This window comes from Eleutherodactylus coqui, chromosome 8 (genome assembly GCF_035609145.1).
Source record: "Eleutherodactylus coqui strain aEleCoq1 chromosome 8, aEleCoq1.hap1, whole genome shotgun sequence".
Classification (NCBI taxonomy): Eukaryota; Metazoa; Chordata; class Amphibia; order Anura; family Eleutherodactylidae; genus Eleutherodactylus; species Eleutherodactylus coqui.
The window spans coordinates 167,879,907-167,889,608 of record NC_089844.1 but is presented as its reverse complement, the minus strand read 5'-3'; positions in this window follow the sequence as shown (position 1 = coordinate 167,889,608).

Below are 9,702 nucleotides of genomic sequence, written 5' to 3'. Positions count from 1 at the left end.
GGGGTGTATTTCCACGGTGTAAAATTGACCATCCAGGTCAATATAACGCTATGAGCTTTTACGCCGGCCAGGAAAAATCGTCCAGGAACTATCTTTCTGTCTGGAATATGTCGGCGGCTGCATAGACTCCTATGGGAGCCAATGACAAATGCCGGAGAAGGGAGGTGGGAGGGGGTTTAGCAGCGTGACTGCTAAACTCCCACTCCCTTCCCTCCTCCTCTCCACCCCTTGATGGCTGTTTGCAATGGGAGGGGTGGTATGGGGGCAGAGCTAGCTGTTAAGCTCCTATCCCGTCCTGCCTCCTCCCCTTGCCGAGAGCCAGCTAGGGAGAGGGAATGAGAAGACAGTTTTTGCCACTGGAGCTGGATGAGGGATTGTTGTTAATGAATGACTTATAGTTTTCAGTTGTACGATTGTGGTGTACATTGGATTTTCTGATAATACAGTTTTATATCATTGATCATTATGGATGCGGTGAAACCAATTATGTAGTTTTATTTATCTAGGATTTTAAAAAAGGAGCAAAAATACATTCTAGGATTTAAATATGCTGAACTATAGATCAGGATAGAAGTCAGGCTTAATGGAAGGTTGAGGAGGTGAATACTTTGCCCAAGCTTTATTGTACATCATTTAACCTCCTGCTTCCTGACCTGACAGGAAGAGGTGCAGGGACATGTATCTTCTACTAATTACTGCCCTCCCTGCCAAAATTGTTAGGTGGTGTCATGTCCACCCAGGACGTGATGGATCTGTAACCCGCAGATCTCAAACATAAACACACAAACTGCGTCAAAACAATAATAAACATGGGAACTCTTTCCCTATCTAAATAATCTCAGGGATGAAGACCCGGCAATTCGCCCTGACAAGGACGTATCTGACCTCGTACCTCCGTCCTTAGATAACCCTACGTAGGACAAGAAAATAGCATAAGAAACACAGAAGAAAAGAAACACAAACTTAGCTTTGTGATACAGCAGGCAAATGACTGAGATCACAATCAGAGCTAGACTGAAGATTCAATGGCAGTTCAGTCCAGCCTCAGCCAGACTAAATAGCCGTGACAATTAACCTCAGGTGCGGCTAAGCATGTCTCACCTAATAGCAAACCCAGCAGGGCCAGAAGATGGAGAGCCACCTGCAAAACCAGCATGGTAGCAATCCCTAAACTGCTGCAACAGGTGGGATGGATGGATGGATGGATGGATGGATGGATGGATGGATGGATGGATGGATAGATAGATAGATAGATAGATAGATAGATAGATAGATAGATAGATAGATAGATAGATAGATAGATAGATATTATGCACTTTAGAATTTATTGTACCCTGAATGATCTCAAGGGGTCCACACTCAAAGAGCAGAGCAGCCCCAAAATATGGTGCCTTCTCCACCAGAGCCTGCAATCATGATGCCCTCTCTAGCAGAGCTTCCAACCAGGATGCCCCCCTTCACCATAGCCCCAAACCATGATACCCATAGACCATAATGCCCCTTCACCATAGTGTCAAACCATGATGTCCAAAACCATGATACTCCCTCCAGCATAGCCCTAAACCATGATGCCCCTCCACCATACTCCCAAACCATGATATCCAAAACCATGATGCTCCCTCCAGCATATCGCCAAACCATGATGCTCCCTCCACCATATCGCCAAACCATCCCACAAAATGCAGCAACCAGCAGCACACAGTATAACCCAACTTGGGTAGGACAATAAGGAAGACCAGTAATGCAAGAGCTGTAAGAAAAGGGAGTCCAGATCCTCCCTCCCCAAAGGTATATACATGTATATGGCGGAATAAAGACCTTTTTTCATTTCATCTTTTTGGCACTTGTATATGCTGCTGTGAAAACCTTCTTTAGATATCGCCAAACCATAATGCCCCCTTTACCATAGTTTCAAACCATGATGCCTCCCCCACCATAACCCCCAAACCATGATACCCCTCCACCATATTACCAAACCATGATGCCTCCTCCACTATAGCCTCAAACCATGATGCCCCCTACCCCACATCACTAAACTATAATGCCCCTCCACCATAGCCCCAAACCACTATGCCCCCTACACCACATTACTAAACCATAATGCTCCTCCACCATAGCCCCAAACCACTATGCCCCCACCACCACATCACTAAACCATGATTCCTCCACCACCATAGCCCCAAACCACTATGCCCACTAAACCACATCACTAAATTATAATGCCCCTCCACCATAGCCCCAAACCACTATGCCCCCTCCACCACATCACTAAACCATAATGCCCTTCCACCATAGCCCCAAACCACTATGCCCCTACACCACATCACTAAACTATAATGCCCCTCCACCATAGCCCCAAACCACTATGCCCCCACCACCACATCACTAAACCATAATGCCCCTCGACCATAGCCCCAAACCACTATGCCCCCACCACGACATCACTAAACCATGATGCCTCCACCACCATAGCCCCAAACCACTATGCCCCCTCCACCACATCCCTAAACCATGATGCCTCCTCCACCATAGCCCCAAACCATGATGCCTCCTCCAACATAGCTCCAAACTATGATTCCCCTCTACCATTGCCCCAAACCATGATGCCTCCTGCACCATCCCTCATAGTTGGGGTGGTGCAGGGGGCATCATGTTCTTTCTCTAGCATTGTGCATTTGTGATAAAAAGTTATGCTTTTGTCTCATCCGTCCATAGAACTTTTCGCAGAAGCATTGTGGAACATCCAGATGGTCTTCGGAAACATGAGACCGACCGCAGTCATGCATGACAGGTTTAGATACAGCAACTCAGCAGACACTATCAGACTTGATAGAATTAAATACACGGCTCAGCAGCTTAGTGTTCTGTAACGTTGCCCGCTCTCACATATTATCAGTCGGTCTGTACGCACCTGTCCTGTTCACACGTCACAGATTACGTGTCTTGAGAACATGGCTCAGCTCCAGTGTACAGCACCCGCCTCTTGTCCTCTGACCCATCATGCAGATACGCCGCTGTGATGATAACTGTACTGATGCTGTAATGGTTACTGCCCTGTAGATCCAGTGATCTCTGCTCCCCGGCACCAGTCTGCAGCTTTGGGTCATTTCACAGCCCCATGCATTATCACTGCGCCCAGCATCTCCAAATATAGGATTTTATATCAGCCATAATTACGGTGGCCTGGTCCGGGTCTCAGATCTGCTTCTCTTGAGGAAAATTACTGAAAGCACTGAAATCAAACACCAAGTCCTGCAGTAACCAGTTACCAAAATGGCGCTGCTGCACCTGATAGTAAGCGACGAAGCAACACATAATCAGTGCCAGGACTGGATTACATATCAGCATCTCAGCCCCAGAACAGGTCGGATATGGAGGGCTCACAGTCTATCTCTCTATCAGGAATTTGAAAAGTCTTCAGATTTTGTTGTGTTGTGGTCTTGAGCAAATGTTTTTTTTAAATCAAGTGTTTCCCCTTCTTTCTGCACGCACCTCCCCATGATGACAAAGTTACAACAGGATCTTAGAAATCTTTGTAATTTTTAAGAAAAGAAGAAACTAACATTTTGCACTGATATAAGTATTCGTGCCCTTTGGTATGACACTTGAAATTTAGCTTTGGGGTCTGTCATTTCTCTTGATCATCCCTGAGATGTTTCTATATCTTAATTGGAGTCACCTGGGGTAAAATTAGTTGATTGTGTGCCAAAGGTTGTGATAGTTTCACAGGGACATGAAACACTGGACTTGTGTATGGCTGGAGGCCTAGTCCTTGTCACGGTGTTGCCAAGTGGTAATGTTTGTAGAAGTATATATCACGTCGTGACATCATCATTCCCACACTGTTATTCTATACAGCGGAGTAATAAACACAGAGACTGATGTCTCGTACCTCGGGTCCTCGGGAACAGTTGATATCCAGTAAAACGTTACTTGGAATGAACTTTGCAAAACAGGCAGTTACAGGTACAATTCACTCACATTAAATTACAGGCAGAAGCTCAGAGGTTGGGAGGATAGCACAGGAACTATACGGCCCTGTAGTCCACGTTATCTATATGTCACCGGTCCTGGAAATTAAATATACTCCGGAGAAGATAGAAGGTAGGGAACACTCCACATACACTCTGGTGGCAGAAATTACTTAAAGAGATAGCTTAGCCTAGATGCACCTTGAACATCATCCTCGTGGTTGTCAAAATTACGTACCTCCGTGTGGTGATCCTAATAGTGGACGGCCACACAGGAAAAATAATGCCTGTAGTGTGAGCGGGTACCTGTTTTAGTGAAACTGGGAATTGATATGCTCTCTCTCTCTCTGGAAGGGACTCACTCCTTTCACATCCATTCTCTATGTGCCATGGGATGTCGTTCTTCCTCCTCCATCTTCACCAACATGGAAGCTGATGGTGCTTCCATGTGGCTCTGTGTTAGCATCCAAGATGAAGACCGAAGCCGCTTCCTGCTCTCAGACATTCACACTTATAACCTCACTTGTATCACATGACACAGTAGGAAAGATACATTCAGCAGCAGAGCTGATAGGCAATGATTTTGCAAGGATGTTGTTCTCGGAAACCTCCCTGTCTATATAAGGTCTCACTGCTCATAATGCATATCAGAGCCAAAACCAAGCCATGAGGAGGACAGAACTGCTTGTAGAGTCCAGAGACAGGATTGTGTGGAGGCTCAGATCTAGAGAAGCTACAAAAACATTTTCAATGCACTGAAAGTACCTAAGAACGCAGCAGCCTCCATAATTCTTACATGGAAGAAATTTAGAACAACCATGACTCTTCCTAGAGCCGCTGACCCACCGAACTAAGTCATTGGGGAAGAAGGGCCTTGGTAAGAGAGGTGAGCAAGAACCCAACGGTCACTCTGGCCGAGCTCCAAAGATCCTGTGTGCAGATTGGAAAAACTTCCAGAAGGTCAACCATCACTGCAGCCTCCACCAATTTGGGCTTTATGGCGGAGTGGCCAGAAAGAAGACTTCTCAGTAAGACACATAAAAGCCACCCAGAGTTACCAAAAAGCATCTAAAAGGACCTCAGACTGGGGAACAAGAGTCTCTGGTCCGATGACACCAAGATGGAAGTTTTTGGCCTCAATTCTTAGTGTTCTGTCTGCAGGAAACCAGGTGCCGCTCATCACCTGCCCAATACCATTCCTACGGGGAAGCCTGGTGGGGGCAGCATCATGCTGGGAAAGTAGAGACCGGTCAGGGCTGGTGGAAACCAGGCACCGCTCATCACCTGCACAATATCATCCCAACAGGGAAGCCTGGTGGTGGTAGCATCATGCCGGGGGAGGAGGACTGGTCCGGGCTAGAGGAAACGAGGCACCGCTCATTACTGACCCAGTACCATCCCTACAAGAAAGCCTGGTGCTGGAACATCATGCTGGAGAGACGGGAGACCGGTCAGGGTGGGTGGAAACCAGGCACCGCTCATCACCTGGCCAATACCATCCCTATAGTGAAGCCTGGCGGTGAAGCATCATGCTGGGGGAGGGGAGACCAGTCAGGGTGGATGGAAACCAGGTGCCGCTCATCCCCTGCCTAATACCATCCCTACAGTGAAGCCTGGTGGTGGAGCATCATGCTGAAAGGGGGTGTGGGGGACCGGTCAGGGTGGATAGAAACCAGGCGCCGCTCATTACTGGCTCAATACCATCCATACAGTGAAGGCTGGTGGTAGAGCATCAAGCTGGGGGAGGTCAAACTGGTCAGGGCTGGTGGAAACCAGGCGCTGCTCATCACCTGCCCAATACCATCCCTACAGTGAGGCCTGGTGGTGGAGCATCATGCTGGGAGAGGGGAGACCGGTCAGGGCTGGTGGAAAACTGAATAGAACAAAGTACAGAGATAATGAAAACCTGATCCAGAGTACAAGGGGCCTCAGACCGGGCAGAAGGGTCACCTTCCAACAAGACAAATACCCTAAGACCCCAACCAAGACAACACAGGAGGAGCTTAGGGACAACTCTGTGAATGTCCTTGAGTGGCCCGGCCAGAGCTCTGAACGCAATGGGAGATCTCTGGAGAGACCTGAACATGGTTGTCCACAGCCAGCCCTCATCCAACCTGACAGTGGGCAGAAAATCCCCAAATCCAGGTGTGCAACCCTTGTGGCATCATAACAAGATGACTGGAGGCTGGAATCACTGCCAAAGGGGCTTCACCTACGGAGTACGGGATGTGAATACTTACGGCATTGCTAAATGGTGGTTTTTAAATTTTAAAAAATGTATAAAGCTTTCCCCCATTCTGTTGTCACTTTCTCATTATGGGGTACCGAGTGCAGAATGATGGGGAACACAAGGCCACAACGTAACATTAAAAAAGAAGGGTATACTCATATAAACGAGTGCAATGTAGGTCTGGGAAAAACGGACTGTTTTACCAGTGATTTCAGTGCAATTTTAATGCATGATGCATTTATTTAGGTAAAAACATACGATTTGCATCGGATATTCATTTATCTCACTCTTAAAAAAAAAAAAATCAAATGTGGTTCTAATAGCAAATTCTTTAAAAATAGATCACAGTCCCCAACATAGGACATGCAGGGATTTTTTAACTCAATTGAACAAAACTCGCTAGGAAAAATGGTCTGTGTGAATACACCCTTGTAATGGCCAACTAAAACCTGCACATGGGGACATCTAGTGGCTGTTCTATGAACTGCCGCTATATATTTCTGCCATAATCACATATACCATACATACCATGTATGATACTGTCTCACAGAAATAAACAGCTGTACATCCTATCCTATGATACACAGTATGATACAGCCTGATGAACTGTATCTAATCCTGACCAGTCTCTGGTGCGTTAGAGTCTTTTGCATATAAGAAACAAGAAAACATGAAAAATATGACAAAGAACACAGAGCCGTGTCTCTTACGTAAAGAGTTCTTTCAGTAGACAAATATAATCTTGGACTTCCTAAATGTTTGGGAACATACATCCCCCCAGTCTCAGACTCTGTAGACCAGCCCGAGGGAGACAGCAAATTTTCCCATGAGGTGATCCCTATGGACGCCCCCTGAGGGCGAACTGTCGGGATCACGGCGCTGTCTCTGCACCTTCTTAGATGATGTGACTGGCATGTCCGGCAAGTCTGGCATCTGTACTTCTGTAAGTCCGGTCAGCGGCGGCCTTAACTCTTTCCAGAGGAGAAGATGCTCTCTGGCACTGAAGTGCACTTTTACCCCCGGGTCCTCAAAATCCCGTATCAGGGGATGCAACAGCGGGGTATCAGTACGCGGGCCAGCTGGTTATCCTTGTGGACCACTATCCACAGGAGCAGGATAGTGGCCACAGCAGCGGTACTCGCCTGGGTCTTTGTGGATCTATGGGCGGGATGGCCGGTAGTGGTGTGGCCTCCTCCACAGGCTTCTGTGGTCTACATGGCTGTAGTGTCCCCGGAGGGATGAATCTCATTTTGAGTGGCAGTCCCGGTGTGATTTCTTTCATTACCTCCAGGAGGTCTGGCTCATCACCCCAATAGTGGCGGGGTTCAGGTAGTGGGTAACCCGATGTCACCCCACGAATCATACAGCTGTTTGCATCTGTAGCCGAAGCCATGTTTCTCACTCTCTGGCCAATAATGCTTTGGGCCCAGGAGTCTGCAGCTGCAGTTATCTCCTCCCATTTTGGGCATCAGCAAGTCCATGAAGCAGGGGTAGTCCCCCTCTACTTTGCTTCAAGCCAGGGCGTTGTCAGTTTGGCGCCAAGTAACTTTGTGGAAGTTACTTGGTGGGACTGTGTCACAGAGGAGAGCATGAAAATATAATGGCCGTCATCATGGGTGGCCTTATTGGAACTTGTATAGTAGCCCATTAACTTAGTTAGGCACATCAAGTCAAATCCTGTTCATGGGACGCCAAAAATTGCCACAACGATGTTCGGGGGTCCCGTACGCCCCCCCCCCCCCCCTGCCCCGCGGTCATAGCTGCCTTCTGAAAGGCCCAAGGGCTGCCTTGAGAGACTGCCTATCTGGCTTGATTGGCTGCCTGTGAGAATGAGGTATGACGTAATGCTATAGCATTACATCATACGGCAGGAGCGATCAAAGTATCGCATGTTGTAGTCCCCAGGGGGGCTTAAAAGAAAAGTAAAAAAAAGATCAATAAAGTTTTATTAATTGTAAAAAAAGAAAAATAATAATAAAAGTTTAAATCGCCCCCCTTTTGCCATATCTATAATAAAAAAATCAAAATAAAAAAGGAAAATACATATTTGGTATAGCCGTGTCCGTAAAAGTCTGATCTATCAAAGTAGCACATTATCTTCCCCGCACGGTGAACGTCGTCCGAAAAAAATAAATAAATAAAGAACACCAGAAATGCATTTTTTCAGTCACCCTGTCTCCCAGAAAAAACGCAATAAAAAGCGATCAAAAAGTCATATGCATTCCGGATTGGTACTAACGGAAACTACAGGACATCCCACAAAAAATGAGCCCTCAGTCAACTACGTCGACGGAAAAATAAAAAAGTGCACACAAGATGATGGCAGAAAATAATTGAAAAAAATTAATATGGCGTTTGCCATATTTGCAAAAAAAAGAACGCCAGAAATGCGCTTTTTTGGTCACCCTGTCTCCAAGAAAAAAATGTAACAAAAGGCAATCAAAATGTCATTTGTATACAAGAATGGTACCAATGGAAACGTCAGGACGTACCGCACAAAATAAGCCCTCAAACAAGTATGTCGACAGAAAAATAAATAAGTTATTGTGCGCAGAAAATAGAGAGAAAATAATAAAAAAAATAAAATACCTTTAAAAAAATACAAGTAGTACAGAAAAAAAAACTATATAAGTTTGGTATCGTAGTAATCATACGGACCCATAGAATAAAGTTATGTCATTTTTGCTGCAGTTTGTGCGCTGTGGAAACAGGACGCACCGAAAGATGGCGGAATGTCGTTTCTTTTCAATTTCTCTCCACTTAGTATTTTTTTTCAGTACATTATATAGTACTAATTAAAAAATACAACTCGTCTCGCAAAAAACAAGCCCTCACCTAACGTGGATGTATAAATAAAGGAGTTACGATTTTTTAAAAGGGGGGAGGAAAAAACGAAAATGGGTAAAAAGCAAAATAGCTCCATCACTAAGGGGTTAAGTTAATTGCAATTCTGCAAATTCTTCCCATTACTTTATCACGCTTTGCTATGTTTTTAATAGAGATGAGCAAGCATACTCGCTAATTGCAATTGCTCGATCGAGCATTGCCCTTAGCAAGTACCTGCCCACTCGGGAGCGAAGATTCGTCTGCCGGCGGCGGGGATCGGGAAGGAACGGAGGGGAGATCTCTCTCTACCTCTCTCCCCCGCTCCCGCCTGCTCAAGGCCGCAACTCACCTGTCAGCCGCGCCGGCAGCCAAACCTTTTCTTCCGAGCGGGCAGGTACTCGCTATGGGCAATGCTCGATTGAGTAATTGTCCTCAACGCGTATGCTCGCTCATCTCTAGTTTTTAACTTTTATTTTAAAAACCATCTGCAGTATCTAGTCCTAGCATGCGTGATACTTCGATGAAGTCTAGAATCCGGATCAGCAGATTGACATATTGAGGTATATGTAGGAGAAGTGACGACTACACTGACCGTTGTTTGTCACTCTGCATGCCTCCCTCTTTCCCTAGCCAGCTGCTACCCGGGCATGACTCTTGATGGTGGGTATAACTGTC